Source organism: Macrobrachium rosenbergii, chromosome 1 (genome assembly GCF_040412425.1).
Source record: "Macrobrachium rosenbergii isolate ZJJX-2024 chromosome 1, ASM4041242v1, whole genome shotgun sequence".
NCBI classification, from domain to species: domain Eukaryota; kingdom Metazoa; phylum Arthropoda; class Malacostraca; order Decapoda; family Palaemonidae; genus Macrobrachium; species Macrobrachium rosenbergii.
The window spans coordinates 74,967,954-74,985,331 of NC_089741.1; the positions used below are offsets into that span (position 1 = coordinate 74,967,954).

Genomic DNA, 17,378 nt, shown 5'->3' on the forward strand with positions numbered 1-17,378 from the left:
TAAGAAGCAATGGAAATGAACCTCAGAAGGGTAAGCACTGTGTAAGAGAAATAAAATAAAGAGTATTATCGAAACCTCTTCTATGCTGATACGATTAGCATCATCAAGAAAATGCTGTTGTCTAAATGAGGATTCCAGATGAATCCTGATTAAATGACATGACTTTGCTGAGATGTTTTGAATACGCTCACGGATGATTTTTTCCTTGATTAGAAACTCTGCCAAAGACTACGCTGCCAACCCAACATTGCATCTGTGCCACCTAGAATGTTTCCCAAATGAAAACGACTCCTTAATAGACATTCCATGGATGCAAAGGGCTCCATTCTCTTTGTTTACAGGATAAGCAATATAATTCTGATGAACACATAGGCCTCGAATGAACAATGTGGACATCTCTTTTGAAGATCAACTATATAATTTTAATAATAAAATGGACAGAGCCATATTAATACAACCATTACCTAATGAATTTCATAGCAAGCTCATCTCATCAGTAGAAAGACACTCACTATATATATATATATATATATATATATATATATATATATATATATATATATATATATATATATATATATATATATATATATATATATCTATATATATATATATATATATATATATATATATATATATATATATATATATATATATATATATATATATATATATATATATATATATATACATATACATATATGTGTGTGTGTATTGTATGTATGTATGTATGTATAAATTTAGAGAGAGAGAGAGAGACAGATAGAGAGAGAGAGAGGCACATGGTAACCATGGAGATGGAGTAATGAAAATAATTGTAATAAATATGTTGGAGGATCGGAGGAGGGTGATTCAAATAAGTATTTATGAATAAATAAATAAAGAAAAGAATGATTGTAGGATGGGTGAACAGGTAAGGCTCAGATTAAGTGAGGAGAGAAAGGTAATATGATGAGCGCAAAAATATTGGGAATCAGCGTGCATGCCCACGAAGTTACTGTTGAGCCAACTTATCTTTAGGAAAGTGAAGTGGGGAGCTGAATGTGGATTATACTGTAAAATGTTGAAGCTATGTAAAATGAACTCTTTGTGTAGTATATATTTTGTAAGTACTGAAAGGGTGAGAAAATAAGAGACAAGACAGGTGGATAGAAGAGCGTGATTGAAAAGGTGGAGCTGAGATTTTTGGGTGAACCCTGTCTCGTGAAAAAATGTAGAACCATAGGTTGGTGAAAAGTGTATAATTTGTAAGTGTTAGGGAAGGAACAGAAAGGGCTTGACAGATGGCAGGAAAGAGACCCTGAAAATGGACGATCTAAATACCCAAGAAACACAAGTGTGTGCGCAGGATAGAGGTGAATGCCAAAATGTGTAAATGTGAGTCCAATTTGCTGTTTATTATCCTTCTGCGCGTGCATATGGAACGGGTAAAATTGTGGAAGTATTCTGAACAAGGATCTCATGCAAAATTTAGGATATGAAGTATTAGTGTGGTAGTGATTATTTTAGGTCTTTTTTATTATTGAACCTATATTGAGATGGTACCTATATATTCTTTAGAAGGTATCTCATAAAATTTCCTGATTTTTTGTACTTCTGAACACGTCCATTCTGTGAATGGTGGCCGCATCAAAACAAGTTTCAGGTCCTTCCGAGAATATTAGTAGGTCTGAATAAAGCTGGTCACTCAGCCTCCCGTCTGCAGGGTCTCTTCATTTTTTGCTTCACGTTTATGTCAAAATACTACAATCACCGTTTCTGGTTACTGATTAAGGCAAATTTGATCAATTATTTTAGAAAGGCAACACTGAACAGCCTGTTGCTTATTTATGCACTGTAATAACTCTCAACTAAACAGAGATATGATAATACCTATAGTTCCATTGCTTCTATGGAAAGGTAATCAGGAGTTTTCATCCACAGCTGAATTGAAAAGTACGTAATGAAAAGTCTATTATCGCATCGATACTCAAGGTTCTAGTGTCTAATATAAATCAGCTGTTCGCTAGGCTACCTTTAATGTTGCACATCAACACATACTGCTTTTACCTAGGTTGGAACAAGATATAGAGCAGATGCCCGATAAATAGAATCTGATTAGATATAACTGTCAGTAAAATACCAGTGGAATTACTATCAAATAACCTGCAGGGCATTTTTACATATTAGGTGATCTTTAAGTTAGTTAATGTTAAAGATAGCAAGCTGTGCGTTATACGATCATCTTACTTCATGATATGGATTCATTATCCTTTTATTGAATAATTAATTCCCTTATCTGTGTTAACTGAGGTGTCATGTGACGGAATTTAATTCCATACATGATCTGAGTTTTTCTGTTTCGTTTGCTTTTAACGAATGCATGTAGCTGATACCTCCTTACATACCTAATATATATATATATATATATATATATATATATATATATATATATATATATATATATATATATATATATATATATATATATATATATATATATATATATATATGAATGTCTTTTCCTGTAATACTACAGTGTAATATGAAAATAAGAAGGCCCATAAAACACTATTTAAACGTTGAAACCATATATTTCGGGCACTTGTTTCTGTGCCCCTGTTCACTGGTAGAATATGGACAGGTGGAAAGTTACAATGGTATATATACAAAAACATGAAGGTGTGGCCTTAGGCCTCCGATGTTAAGGAGGTGGCGTTTCTTAAGAAGGAGGAGATTGACCAAATTCCCTAGTGGTTTTTGGCCTCATTAGCTCCCGTTTGGCGATGGATCTGGCGGTCGCGTTTCTTGGGTCATCTTCTTCAAAAGGGTCCGAGGAATAAGGTGTCAATGGCGTCCGATTTCCAATGTCCTCCTGACAGGTTCATATTGTTGGTTTGAATGATGATAGCAGATTCCAGCATCTTTCTTTTGTACGGACAGCTACTCTTGAAAACCAACTCCGCCCCACTCAGTTAATGACATGCCCTGTATTTCTAATATGTAGGAAAATTCCCGAACTCTCCGAAGCGTAACGTACTGATCTTTTGTGCTCTGTTATTCTTTGCGAGAGCGATCTACCTGTCTCGCCTACATAGATGTCATGACAATTACTACACGGTATCTTGTAAACTCCGGCTTCTTCCTTTTTGTTATTTAAGTATCGTTAACGAGCGAACTCCCGATGGATTTGGGATAATGGAAAATGAAAGGATTATTAGAACTGAGTTGCTCGGTGGCCTTTTGGATGTTTTCATCGTATGGAAGCTTTATTTTGTTGTTGAAATCTATTTGTCTGTTGTGAGTGGGACCTCTGTAGTATATTTTATTTGCTTTATTAATAGCCCTCTCGATAATGTGTGGTGGATAGAGCAGTTGCGTTAGGTGTTGGCGGATCGTGTTAAATTCTTGATCCAGGTACTCATTTGAACATATCCTAAGTCCTCTGAGAATAGGTTGCACCCTACCATGATTTTTACGGAGACGTCGTGGTAGCTTAAGAAATGAATGTAGGAGACAGCGAAGGTGGGTTTTCTATATACTGTAAATGCATACCTGTTCTGTTTTCTTATGATCAGTACATCTAGGAACGGCAGTTTTCCGTCCTTTTCCCATTCTGTTTTAAATTTTATGGTCGGAACTAGCGAATTTAGCCTATTAAAAATTCATTAAAGTCCCCAGCTATTGTCCCAGAAAGTAAATATATCATCTACGTATCTAAGCCAGATCATATTATGGGGTTTGATAGACGACAAAAGTTCTGTTTCGAAATATTCCATGTACAAGTTTGCTAGAAGGGGTGATAGGGGACTTCCATGCTACAGCCAAATTTTTGTTTGTAAAAATTACCATTGAAAGAAAACACGTTGTTAGTTACACAGAGGTTGATAAGTTTTAAAGTTTTATCTATGCCAAGAGGAAAATGGTCTTCATATGGTTGTAACTTCCTCTCTAAGAAAAACAACACGTCGGCAATCGGGACTTTAGTAAATAATGAATCGACGTCTAGACTGAGCAGTTTGATGTTGTTTGAGGGGATGTTTAAACTATTAAATTTTTGTATGAAATCTTCTGCATGTTTGACGTGGGAGGATGAGAAGGTTCCTAGAAAGGGTGATAACAAGTCTGCAGAGCCATTTTGATAATTTGTACATGAAAGAGCCCTGCTAGATATTATGGGGCGTAGAGGAATCCCATCTTTATGTGTTTTCGGGAGGCCGTAAAAATAGGGGAGAGAGGGTTGATTACCTTGAATGTCTCTAGTAATTCTATGTCTTTTTTTTGCCCCTATGGTTCTAACTGATTTGTTAAACTGAGCAGCAATATTTGTTGTGGGATCTTTCGTTAATTTGTCGTAGGTCTCCGCATCGTTTAGAAGTTCTTGAACTTTATTGATGTATGTCTCCTTGTCTAACAGAACTATTTTCCCGTCTTTGTCAGATTTTGTGATGATGATATCCCCCTTTTTCTTAAGCTAACTAATGCATTTTGGAATCTTTTCAGGGAGCGAATTTTTGTTGTTATTTTGCTCCAAGACATTTAGCAAAATGCCTTTGAGACATGCCTCTTTCTTGTCATAGTTGTTTTTGCAAAATGTTTATCAAAAGCAACTAGGAAATTAAGATTACTCTCGGGACCAGGTTTTAGAGCGAATGAAACTCCAAGATTTAAAACGGTCTGTTCTTCTGCAGTGAGGGGATGGTTAGAGATTCAGCACATTATTGGGAAGGCCAAGATTATTCCATACGCTGTTCCTAATCAGTCTTTTTAATTTGTAGCACAAATTTCTGGAGTGGGACTCACTGTTTTCAATAGCACCTGATAGCGCAAAATATGAAAGATATCTGTACATACAAGATACCGTGTAGTAATTGTCATGACATCTATGTAGGCGAGACAGGTAGATCGCTCTCGCAAAGAATAACAGAGCACAAAAGATCAGTATGTTACGCTTCGGAGAGTTCGGGAATTTTCCTACATATTAGAAATACAGGGCATGTCATTAACTGGAGTGGGGCGGAGTTGGTTTTCAAGAGTAGCTGTCCGTACAAAAGAAAGATGCTGGAATCTGCTATCATCAATCAAACCAACAATATGAACCTGTCAGGAGGACATTGGAAATCGGACGCCATTGACACCTTATTCCTCGGACCCCTTTTGAAGAAGATGACCCAAGAAACGCGACCGCCAGATCCATCGCCAAACGGGGAGCTAATGAGGCCAAAAACCACTAGGGAATTTGGTCAATCTCCTCCTTCTTAAGAAACGCCACCTCCTTAACATCGGAGGCCTAAGGCCACACCTTCATGTTTTTGTATATATACCATTGTAACTTTCCACCTGTCCATATTCTACCAGTGAACAGGGGCACAGAAACAAGTGCCCGAAATATATGGTTTCAACGTTTAAATAGTGTTTTATGGGCCTTCTTATTTTCATATTACACTGTAGTATTACAGGAAAAGACATTCATTTTGCCCATTATGGAACATCACAGTTTACGCCAGTTTTTCGGCTTCAACCCAGCTGTCAAGCACATCTTCAGACAGTACGAACGGCTAGTACATGGGTTACACAAGAGGAAGAATCAGAGAAATTTTCTACAAGAATGCCTACAGGAACAAGTTTCTCCCAAAATGTACGGTTTCACGCGTTGGACATCGGCGTCAGACCCATTTCCGGACTCCATCCGCACATTCCTCCAAGACAGAATACAAGCCACACACCAAGACATCTATGTGATTAGAAGAAAAATAAGTGAGCTAGCCACGTCACTTCGCCTCATGTGCAGGGATGATGGTATGTACAGATATCTTTCATATTTTGTGCTATCAGGTGCTATTGAAAACAGTGAGTCCCACTCCAGAAATTTGTGCTACAAATTAAAAAGACTGATTAGGAACAGCGTATGGAATAATCTTTGCCTTCCCAATAATGTGCTGAATCTCTCTAACCATCCCCTCACTGCAGAAGAACAGACCGTTTTAAATCTTGGAGTTTCATTCGCTCTAAAACCTGGTCCCGAGAGTAATCTTAATTTCCTAGTTGCTTTTGATAAACATTTTGCAAAAACAACTATGACAAGAAAGAGGCATGTCTCAAAAGGCATTTTGCTAAATGTCTTGGAGCAAAATAACAACAAAAATTCGCTCCCGAAAAGATTCCAAAATGCATTAGTTAGCTTAAGAAAAAGGGGATATCATCATCACAAAATCTGACAAAGACGGAAAATAGTTCTGTTAGACAAGGAGACATACATCAATAAAGTTCAAGAACTTCTAAACGATGCGAGAGACCTACGACAAATTAACGAAAGATCCCACAACAAATATTGCTGCTCAGTTTAACAAATCAGTTAGAACCATAGGGGCAATAAAAAGACATAGAATTACTAGAGACATTCAAGGTAATCAACCCCTCTCTCCCCTATTTTTACGGCCTCCGAAAACACATAAAGATGGGATTCCTCTACGCCCCATAATATCTAGCAGGGGCTCTTTCATGTACAAATTATCAAAATGGCTCGCAGACTTGTTATCACCCTTTCTAGGAACCTTCTCATCCTCCCACGTCAAACATGCAGAAGATTTCATACAAAAATTTAATAGTTTAAACATCCCCTCAAACAACATCAAACTGCTCAGTCTAGACGTCGATTCATTATTTACTAAAGTCCCGATTGCCGACGTGTTGTTTTTCTTAGAGAGGAAGTTACAACCATATGAAGACCATTTTCCTCTTGGCATAGATAAAACTTTAAAACTTATCAACCTCTGTGTAACTAACAACGTGTTTTCTTTCAATGGTAATTTTTACAAACAAAAATTTGGCTGTAGCATGGGAAGTCCCTATCACCCCTTCTAGCAAACTTGTACATGGAATATTTCGAAACAGAACTTTTGTCGTCTATCAAACCCCATAATATGATCTGGCTTAGATACGTAGATGATATCTTTACTTTCTGGGACAATAGCTGGGGACTTTAATGAATTTTTAATTGGCTAAATTCGCTAGTTCCGACCATAAAATTTAAAACAGAATGGGAAAAGGACGGAAAACTGCCGTTCCTAGATGTACTGATCATAAGAAAACAGAACAGGTATGCATTTACAGTATATAGAAAACCCACCTTCGCTGTCTCCTACATTCATTTCTTAAGCTACCACGACGTCTCCGTAAAAATCATGGTAGGGTGCAACCTATTCCTCAGAGGACTTAGGATATGTTCAAATGAGTACCTGGATCAAGAATTTAACACGATCCGCCAACACCTAACGCAAACTGCTCTATCCACCACACATTATCGAGAGGGCTATTAATAAAGCAAATAAAATATACTACAGAGGTCCCACTCACAACAGACAAATAGATTTCAACAACAAAATAAAGCTTCCATACGATGAAAACATCCAAAAGGCCACCGAGCAACTCAGTTCTAATAATCCTTTCATTTTCCATTATCCCAAATCCATCGGGAGTTCGCTCGTTAACGTATACTTAAATAACAAAAGGGAAGAAGCCGGAGTTTACAAGATACCGTGTAGTAATTGTCATGACATCTATGTAGGCGAGACAGGTAGATCGCTCTCGCAAAGAATAACAGAGCACAAAAGATCAGTACCTTACGCTTCGGAGAGTTCGGGAATTTTCCTACATATTAGAAATACAGGGCATGTCATTAACTGGAGTGGGGCGGAGTTGGTTTTCAAGAGTAGCTGTCCGTACAAAAGAAAGATGCTGGAATCTGCTATCATCAATCAAACCAACAATATGAACCTGTCAGGAGGACATTGGAAATCGGATGCCATTGACACCTTATTCCTCGGACCCCTTTTGAAGAAGATGACCCAAGAAGCGCGACCGCCAGATCCATCGCCAAACGGGAGCTAATGAGGCCAAAAACCACTAGGGAATTTGGTCAATCTCCTCCTTCTTAAGAAACGCCACCTCCTTAACATCGGAGGCCTAAGGCCACACCTTCATGTTTTTGTATATATACCATTGTAACTTTCCACCTGTCCATATTCTACCAGTGAACAGGGGCACAGAAACAAGTGCCCGAAATATATGGTTTCAACGTTTAAATAGTGTTTTATGGGCCTTCTTATTTTCATATATATATATATATATATATATATATATATATATATATATATATATATATTTTTTTTTTTTTTTTTTTTTTTAATGTCGGTAGGGTAAATTGTCGTGGATGAATGGCCTGTCAACGAGAGACAACGAATTTTGACATGAAGATGTATCACCTAGATATACCTTCAGTATTCACATTCCGTCAAAATACCTAGACGGGATTCGGGATAAAACACAAACCCGGGCTTATCCAAGGAGAATGAAAATTAGCGTCAAATATTACAACAGATTACAATATTTTCCAAGCATTTAATAAAATATAAAAGGGGAAAGTTTCGACTTTCTCAATAAATAGACATTGCAAGCAAAATAGAAAATGTATAGGAGTGAGTTATTTTTTTTTTTTTTTTACCAGATCTGTGTAACTTTAATAAAATCAACAAAATACAACAATCACTTAAGAATGAGCACGTAAAACAAGGAACAGCGGTATGTCTTCCAATATATGTGTGCTACAGTGGAGGTTATTTTCAATATACACTACAGAGGACAACGCCAGTCTTCCAATTAATGAAGCGATGCGACATCTGGTACGCTTACTTCACGGGTATGAAGCTGACTGTGAACAAACAAACACCATCTCCTGCCGACTATAGTCCAGTGCACTGAAATATAGCTGGCTACACTGCAGTATTGTTGGCCCAGCGTTCGACTCTCCGACCGGCCAATGAAGAATTAGAGGACTTTATTCCTGGTGATAGAAGTTCATTTCTCGTCATAATGTGGTTCGGATTCCACAATAAGCTGTAGGTCCCGTTGCTAGGTAACCAATTGGTTCTTAGCCACGTAAAATAAATCTAATCCTTCGGGCCAGCCCTAGGAGAGCTGTTAATCAGCTCAGTGGTCTGGTTAAACTAAGATATACTTTTTACACTGCAGTGTAGCTATTTGGAGAGGTCAAGTAGAATATGGGTATCAACTTCATTCCAACTGTGATTTTTGCTGAGAAGCAAGAGGGAGATTTTTGCAAGTGCAACTATAATTTCTAACTCATTGCTGCTCTTCATTTATAAATTTAATATTTATCATAATAAGTGTTTACATTGAAGACCAGCAAGTTTAATCAACAGCTCTAATGTTGAAACTAAGAATTTAGTCTTGTGTAATGAAAGAACTTTTATATAGTTTATCTGAATAGTTCAAATGAGTTCTCCTTACTATCAATGATGACAGCAGGCTAAAAGGCGAATGGTGTAAAATGATAAGACCGCGGAACAATAATCAATTCATCCTGTAGATGAGGAAATAGGAATATATCATCGGTAGCAATAGATAATACTGATTCCAACAAACTTCAGCTGAACTTCTAGAAAGATATCTGCAAAAATTATGGCTAGAAATTATCTTTCTAAAAAGTGTTCATTAGAACTAGAGATCTATGAAAAACAGTACAAGGTTAGTACAACCAGATTATAAAACATTGCATCAGTTCCCTTAACGTTTCAGACAAAAGCCGTATGGCAGTGATCAGGAAGCGGTATCTGGCAACTATTCGCCAGGCTTTACAGGCGCATGATGTGCCACGTTGACAGATTGACAGTTTCTCAGTCATTCAGTTATGAGTTGCTCTAGAGCAAGAGCCAGTGCAAGTACAAGGTTGGCTTAACCTAAAACAGGTAAATGAGTCACTTGCTAATGGATATTATATGGGCAATCAGTATTATGGTAGCCGAGCTAAATAACATTCCATATGAAGGAAATTAAAATCATTAACGTTCTTTCTTTACTTATGTTTCTTTTAATAACTGTGGTAATAATTATTTTTCTTGTGACTTGGCCTATACTATTTTTTTTCGGTCTGTAGAGGGTTTTATTTTCGCACTCAAAATTTTTAGGCCGATGTGGTCTTATAATTCAATAACTTAACGGGAGTCAAATAGGCCAAAGATAATGATGAATGGTAACGACATATTTATTTAATGAATTGAAACTTTACCCTGGTTTGATTACCCGAGAATGGACGAGCAGACTGACATGGAATTTTATATATGGTCTCCCCTCTTTCTAGAAATAAAAAACAAACTTGTATGAGACAACCAGCATCACTGTACGAGAGGTTGCTGGCCACACTTCGCTTCGGCGCCACTGGTCGTTACAGGGGACATATAGGCTCGTATCCAGAAATCATACGACGGTTCGTTGTATGCGATCGTCATGGTGTTGCCGTATCCAGAAACCACACGATCATACGCAGGCATTCGCAGTTAACAATGTAATTTTGGAACCATGGTGAAGGAGGCGTCGCATGGGTACCCCCTTGCGATGGCAGAATTGAAAGAATGTAAATTTCAACTCTGCATCAATATACGTTTGCCAAAGTGATTTATCTACAATGTCTATCGAAAATATGAAACAATTTTTGGTAAAAAGACCTGAATAACAGCACAACAAAGGTCTTGAAAAGAATACTTTTAAGAAGTCTTTGCCTGCCGACGACGGATGAATTCGAGCTCATCGTAACAAAAACAACCACAGTCAGGCACCTCTGTTGGAATTCTTTTCCTTCAAAATAGGCTTCGTTGACGTGTTTAGAGTTTCCTTTTCAATACAAAATTGCGTATTTAATTGGTATACGTCTAGAAATCTTAATGTGTTAGTGTTATATTGCCCAAGAAAGTTGAAATCAGTACAGCCACTGAAGCTCACAGGGAAACTACTAGGTGATGCAAGCGTGAAATTCCTCGTAGGAGGCTCTTTATAATAAGGAAATTAGAAAGTATATGGTGCGGTGTAAATGACTAGGCTAGGTTGCATGTGATGCGAAAGTGAGATTGCCCAAGCCTTTTAAGAGAAGTATGAAGCTAATTGCCTATGGTAGTGGCTACCTATATGTATTGCCGATGGCTTTCACAGGCAGTGAATTGCCAAATACAAGCCAAATTCCTGATGCATGACAGGCCATATATATAAAATTCTAGTTTAGTTAAGGAGAGAAGCATCTCTTGTCTCTCTCTGCATTGATATATTTATTAAGGAATTTTCAGTATTTCCTTTAGGCTAATAGCCAGATACCTAACCCAACTTAGAAGTTAAATATACCTTAGTTTTACAACTTAGAATCCTGTTCCTTTCCAAGACCCGGGGCTTCACCCTCTGGACCCCCCTCCTGACTTGAATATGCATCCGTAAGTAAACTAGAATTTTACCAATTGCCATTCCCTAGCCTAGTGAATATAAAAATATGTTATGTGGAGGATGGCATGATTCAATTTTGCAGAGAGCTATGTTCGGTGATGTAATTTTAGTGATAGGCATACTTGGAGAAACGATTTACAAACAACCCATACATGGAGGATGTTAATATATTTTTTTTTCATAAAGCTAATTTGGAGGATGTGGAAATGCATTTTCTTGACAGGCTAATTTAGGATTCTTTATTGTTTTGTGGGAGGCCACAGGTAGATCTCATGGGCTTAGGGTTCATTGCTCATGACTCCAAAATATTTTCTACCTCAAGACTAGCACAGAGCCTAGAAGCGGGCATGTATAGAGGCTTTTTGTTGGGAGACAGTGGTTATCCATGCCATTCTTACATAATGACACCATTTCTTGCTCCCAATACACACAAACAAAGACGTTATAATGCTGCGCACACCAAAACTCGCAATCTTATAGAACGTGCCATAGGACTACTTAAAAAACTGTTTGCAGTTATCAATACCAGTTAGAATAAAGTTGAATAACTCTAAGAACATAATAATTGCTTGTGCAGTCCTTCATGTTTGTGCCATAACAAACAGAATACCTTTACAGGATGAAGAAAATCTTGAATTGGATGATGCTGATGAACCTGATGTGGGTATCATTGAAAGGGCTGACAATACCCAAGAAGCTCATTGTAGGGCCCACATTGTTGACAGTTTTTTTTTATAGGTTGAGAGATTGTGTATTTTTGTGTTAATTAGGTTTAAAGTATATTTTTCCAAATTTTGTACATCCCAAAAATGCACCTAGGATGATATTGCAGCTGTTTTGCGTACAGTGCAAGGAACCCTCAGTTCTGGTGATTTGCACTTTAATAACAATAAATCTATAATCTTATCACTTGCATCATTTAAGAACCCTTTAAATATTGAACTGGATAGTGACAGCACATTAAACCAAGAATGCTTTTGTCAGAGAGCTACTAGCAGCTGTATGTGCATAGCAAATTGTACCCGATACCAAGAAAATGAAAATACACTTCTAATTGACTTAATGAAATATGAAAATATAACTTACATGTTTGCCTTTAAAAAGAAACACTAATGGATTTATTTTATTTATTTATTTTTTGGTTCATCCTGAAAAAAATATTCAATGGCAAAAGCAATCTAGGGTTAAAAAGAGGTAATTCATTCTAGATTACTAGAATTGACTGAAAGGATGAAGGATAAATATTTTTTACATAAGAAAAGATTTATTCAGGAACTCTTACCATAGTTGTTGACACCTTGAGAAAGACATGACTGTTGTACTTGCAAGATGAAAATGGTGATAAAAAAATTTGAATACAACTGTGCTTCAGGTCAAATCAGAACACCATTATTTAGAACTTTACTTATGATGTCTAATACAAATTATTCAGAAACACTAGTTTAAGAATTATATCATAACGGGCTGCCAACGCAAGAGCCAGAGTCCTGCAGAAGGCGAGGGCAATCTTTAAGTTGATCTTGATTGTATTGTAGAGGTAGCATCATTAAATGAAACACCACTTTCTAATTGTGCTGAGGTTAAAGGCAGTGGCTCCGTAATACCTGAAAATAATAAGTAAATAAATAAATAATTGATCTACTGCACCTTAGTTGTAAATCCCTTCTGCAATACACACACACACACACACATATATATATATATAGATATATATATATATATATATATATATATATATATATATATATATATATATATATATATATATATATATATATATATATATATATATATATATATATATATATATATATATATACATATATATATATATATACATATATATATATATACATATACATATATATATATATATATACATATATATATATATATATATATATATATATATATATATATATATATATATATATATATATATTTCTATATATATATATATATTTCTATATATATATATATATATATATATATATATATATATATATATATATATATATATATATATATATATATATATATATATATATATATATATATATATATACACATATATATAATATATATAATATATATATATATAATATATATATATATATATATATATATATATATATATATATATATATATATATATATATATATATACTGTATATATATACATTACATATGTATTATTATACAATTATATACATATATATAATGAAAAATTGCTAAAATTACTTGTGTTGAATTAGATACTTCATTAATTACACCATCTTCTAGCATAGTATTGCTTCTAGGCTTAAATATGTGCAAAACAGTGAAAGATGCTAGGCTATAAAATCTTTTGGGCACTAAATAGTAACCTATTTAAGAGGCCTACCCGTGATTTTAAAAAGCTTTACTGAAATCTGGCAAATCAACATATTCACATGTCCTTCCAACTAAGCGTTCACACTTCTGAACTGAGTATACAAGTGCTGGAACCTTTAGGGTCACACAGCATTAAAATGTTATCTTAAACCCAGCCATCAATAATAAAAACATAACCATTTTGCTTTCCCCAAAGGCATTACAAACTTTCCTGACAGGAAGAGTGTAATGGACATCAAAAAGTTGAAGGTTCACTAGTTTATATATTTCATTCTTGAAAACATCAGAGCACTTACTTAATCTAACATCACGTATGGGCTCTTCTGTTTCATCAACTGGATGAAATGTTTCAATCGCATCTTGTCCATGGTTAACTCTTCTGTCATCAGTGATGCAGCTATGACAAACTCTTCGGAAGACTTTCGAAGAAATGGTGGAGGACCACCACCAGTTCTGCATAAATTCTTCTTGATGGCAGCATCTACCTGCTTCACTCTAGTAAATAAAAAAAAAAAATATTACAATAAAAATATGTTTCCCCATTGGTTTTCTAATTTATTCTAACGACTGTGACTTTAAAAACGGATTGCAATGAAATTTCAAAATATAACAAAAAACCTACCGTCCTGTGTACTTCTCTTCCACCTCCAGAATAATAAGTTAAAACATCTATCGCATGTTTGAATTCATAAGAAATGTCATTTGAGCATTTACACAAATATTAATGAGCACTTAAGAAAATAAGGTGAGCTTTGTGTGGCTGGAAAGTGAGCTGCATATTATATAGCATAATAATACCACCTAAGCTAATATAGTCTAGCCTAAGCAGTTCACATAAGTGCCACAATCATCGTAGCCTTGCATACTGGCAGGCATTATGCAGGCTTCAGACATGCTAGCCTACGTGTGAACTCAACTTGAAAAAAGGGCTAGCCTATTTCAGGTGTTATCCTACCCCAAATCATTTGACCACCTGCAAACAACAGCCAAGATCTCAAATGTCAGCCTAAACTTTTATTAAAACCAATAACTTTGCCCAGTTTGCAAGCAGGTATCACACGTTAAAACAGTTTTATAATTTGGAAAACCTCGTATACCCATAAGAAAAATAGCCAAAGTTTTACCATCACTTTTTAAAGTACTAATAAACTGGCTGTAAGCAAAATCTACCCATTAACAATACGATAATACTACTGTGCTCCAGCCCTACTATCCACCATGAAAATAAATTGTAAGACCCTCCACATAGCGATTCTGAACCTAAATTACGATATTACCCAAATTTCATAATAAAAGACATTAATTAAAAAATCACGTCAAATTATACAAACCTAATGCCTGATACACCAACTGCTTTTGTAATAAGCTAGACATTACTAACCTAACCTCTCCTAGAGCACCCATGCTTATTTAGCTGGGGGCTATGCCCCCTCAGACCCCCTATGATTTGGTTAGCCTAACCTACCTTAACCTACTCTAATATGCTCCATTCTATTCATTTGAAGATTAATATATTTATATAATATAATAGCTTTAGATGATAAACTGGTGTTCCCTTGGATAAGCTAGGCTAGGCTAGCCTCATGTGATTATTATTAACAATTTAACAGGCAGCACAAGCCTAGGCCTTCCATAGCCTAAGTTTCTTTTAACCTAACTGGTAGTTTACACACCATTTTGCTCACAGCAGCCTAAAGTTGCCCTGACTACAAGTACAAAACAAAAATGCTTTCTTACCTGCGGTTTACATGGTCGAAACAGCGCTTGACTGCATTGATGAACGAGGAGGTTGGTCAGGATACATGGCGTTAAACTTGAATGTTACATCTTCCCCCCCAACGCCTCACGCTTTTTTTCCAAAGTTCTGCTTCCTGTAGATCGGTCGGTGATCACATTCTCATGCTCCTTTATTAAATTAACAAGCATTAAACGCTGAGAATCAGCTATTGTGGGTGCACGCTCCATATTCCGGTTTAGTTGCTTGCGTATTTCCTGACTCTTTGTTTACATTTTCGCGCGGAATCAGGACAGCAAATATCAAGTAAAAAAATATACTACAGATATGCAGTATCTTTTTCTAATAAATAATAAAGACATAAGGACATTTTTATTCAATAACACTGTAATAAAAGAAATTGTCTATGATACTGATACAGCCTTGTAATCATCGATTCCAGGCATTTCATTCCCAGTAACCGCATATGTTGGTAAGCCTGCTTAACCAGCGATGCGATGCGATGGAGTTGAGGCCGTCGTACGATTTCTGGATACCAAGACAGTTCTTCGTTTGGGACCATACAACCGCGATCGCCTTCGTATTGACAAATGCGATCGCATGGTTTCTGGATACCAGCCATAATCCCAGAGATATGTAAAGCAATTATTCAAGTTATGCAACACGAGTTTTCAAAAGTAAAAAGTAACTATGTTGCATACACAGCATCCTGCATAGTCTAGTGGTATATAGACTAGTGTACAACAGGTCTATGATTCGTTAAAGCAGAACAGGCCCTTGAACCTACGTTTGTAGACAAGTAAGAGTGATGCTGGTTGTCTCATACAAGTTTTTTTTTTTTTTTCTATAGAGGGGAGACCATAATTATATAATAATTCCATGTCGGTCTGCTCGTCCATTCTCGGGTAATTAAACCAGTAACCAGGGTAAAGTTTCTATTCATCAAATAAATATGTCGTTACCATTCATCATTATCTGAGGCCTATTTGACTCTCATTGAGTTATTCAGTTATAAAAACAATATTCCCAATTCCCTTATTTGATATATCTAAATTCTCCTTCATGTCTGTAAAGATATTAAATCTCAATTTGACTTTTTTATGACATTTAAATGAAAATGGGCGGTATGTAAGATTTATAAGTTATCGTGCATCGAAACTGGTCTACTCGACATGCGGTGTGGCAGGCTTGCCAACCAAACCACATACGTCCAGTGTATTTCACCACCCTTCAGTAAAGCGAACTGTATTTAGTTTAAGAAAGTAAGTTATAAATCATATAATATTTTTGAAAATTATATCTTCTTTGGTAACTTAAATGACTTTCTTTCATTTAAAAGAAAGATCTTTAAATAGATGGTAATCTAACAATATCAGTTATGCCATGCCCACTTATGTCTTGTTTGCATAAAATAACATTCTTTTACCGGAAAGGTCTTTAATAGATTATACTCTGCTAACAAGGTTGGAAAGCTGCTCATATCTAAACATAAAGAACTTCTTCACAATGATTCGGACAGAATACTTAACATTCTACATAAAACAAGGAATTTTCTAGCAGTTTTATTTTTTACTTGTTATAATTGATTATAATTTTATAAGAATTTTTTTCTCAAACTAATTAATATATGGAATATGAAAAAGAAATAAGATGCGAACGATACGTTTTGCAAAGTGATGAAAAGTATTATCGCACGATTTTTCGCATTTTTTTCAGTGCAAGAAATATACTGGTTACAACTGGATCGTTTTCACTGTCCAGGAAAGAGGGCATTTTGGCTAAGCAAATTAATGTTAAAACTGCCATAATAGAAGGATAGAATAGCAAATTAAGTCAAAATCCCATCATTATTTGCCGATTATATAGTTATGACAAACTGAAATTCTCACAAAGGATAATCAGACATTATATCATTGGGTTTTCCATTCTTTACATGAAACTATAATTAAGAATATTCACTAGCATTTAATCTTATGAGGGGTACTCAGAATAAAACATCAACCAC

At 35.6% G+C, this 17,378-nt stretch overlaps 1 long non-coding RNA gene across 1 annotated transcript; it reads right to left on the reverse strand.

The window, feature by feature from the left end:
* Positions 1–12,543: 12,543 nt before the first annotated feature.
* On the reverse strand, positions 12,544–16,637 carry LOC136841692 (uncharacterized). Its single transcript, XR_010854069.1, has 3 exons — positions 15,376–16,637; positions 13,935–14,133; positions 12,544–12,869 (listed from the first exon to the last, which is right to left on the reverse strand). It is a non-coding gene; the product is annotated as an uncharacterized lncRNA (long non-coding RNA).
* Between the last annotated feature and the right edge of the window lie 741 nt (positions 16,638–17,378).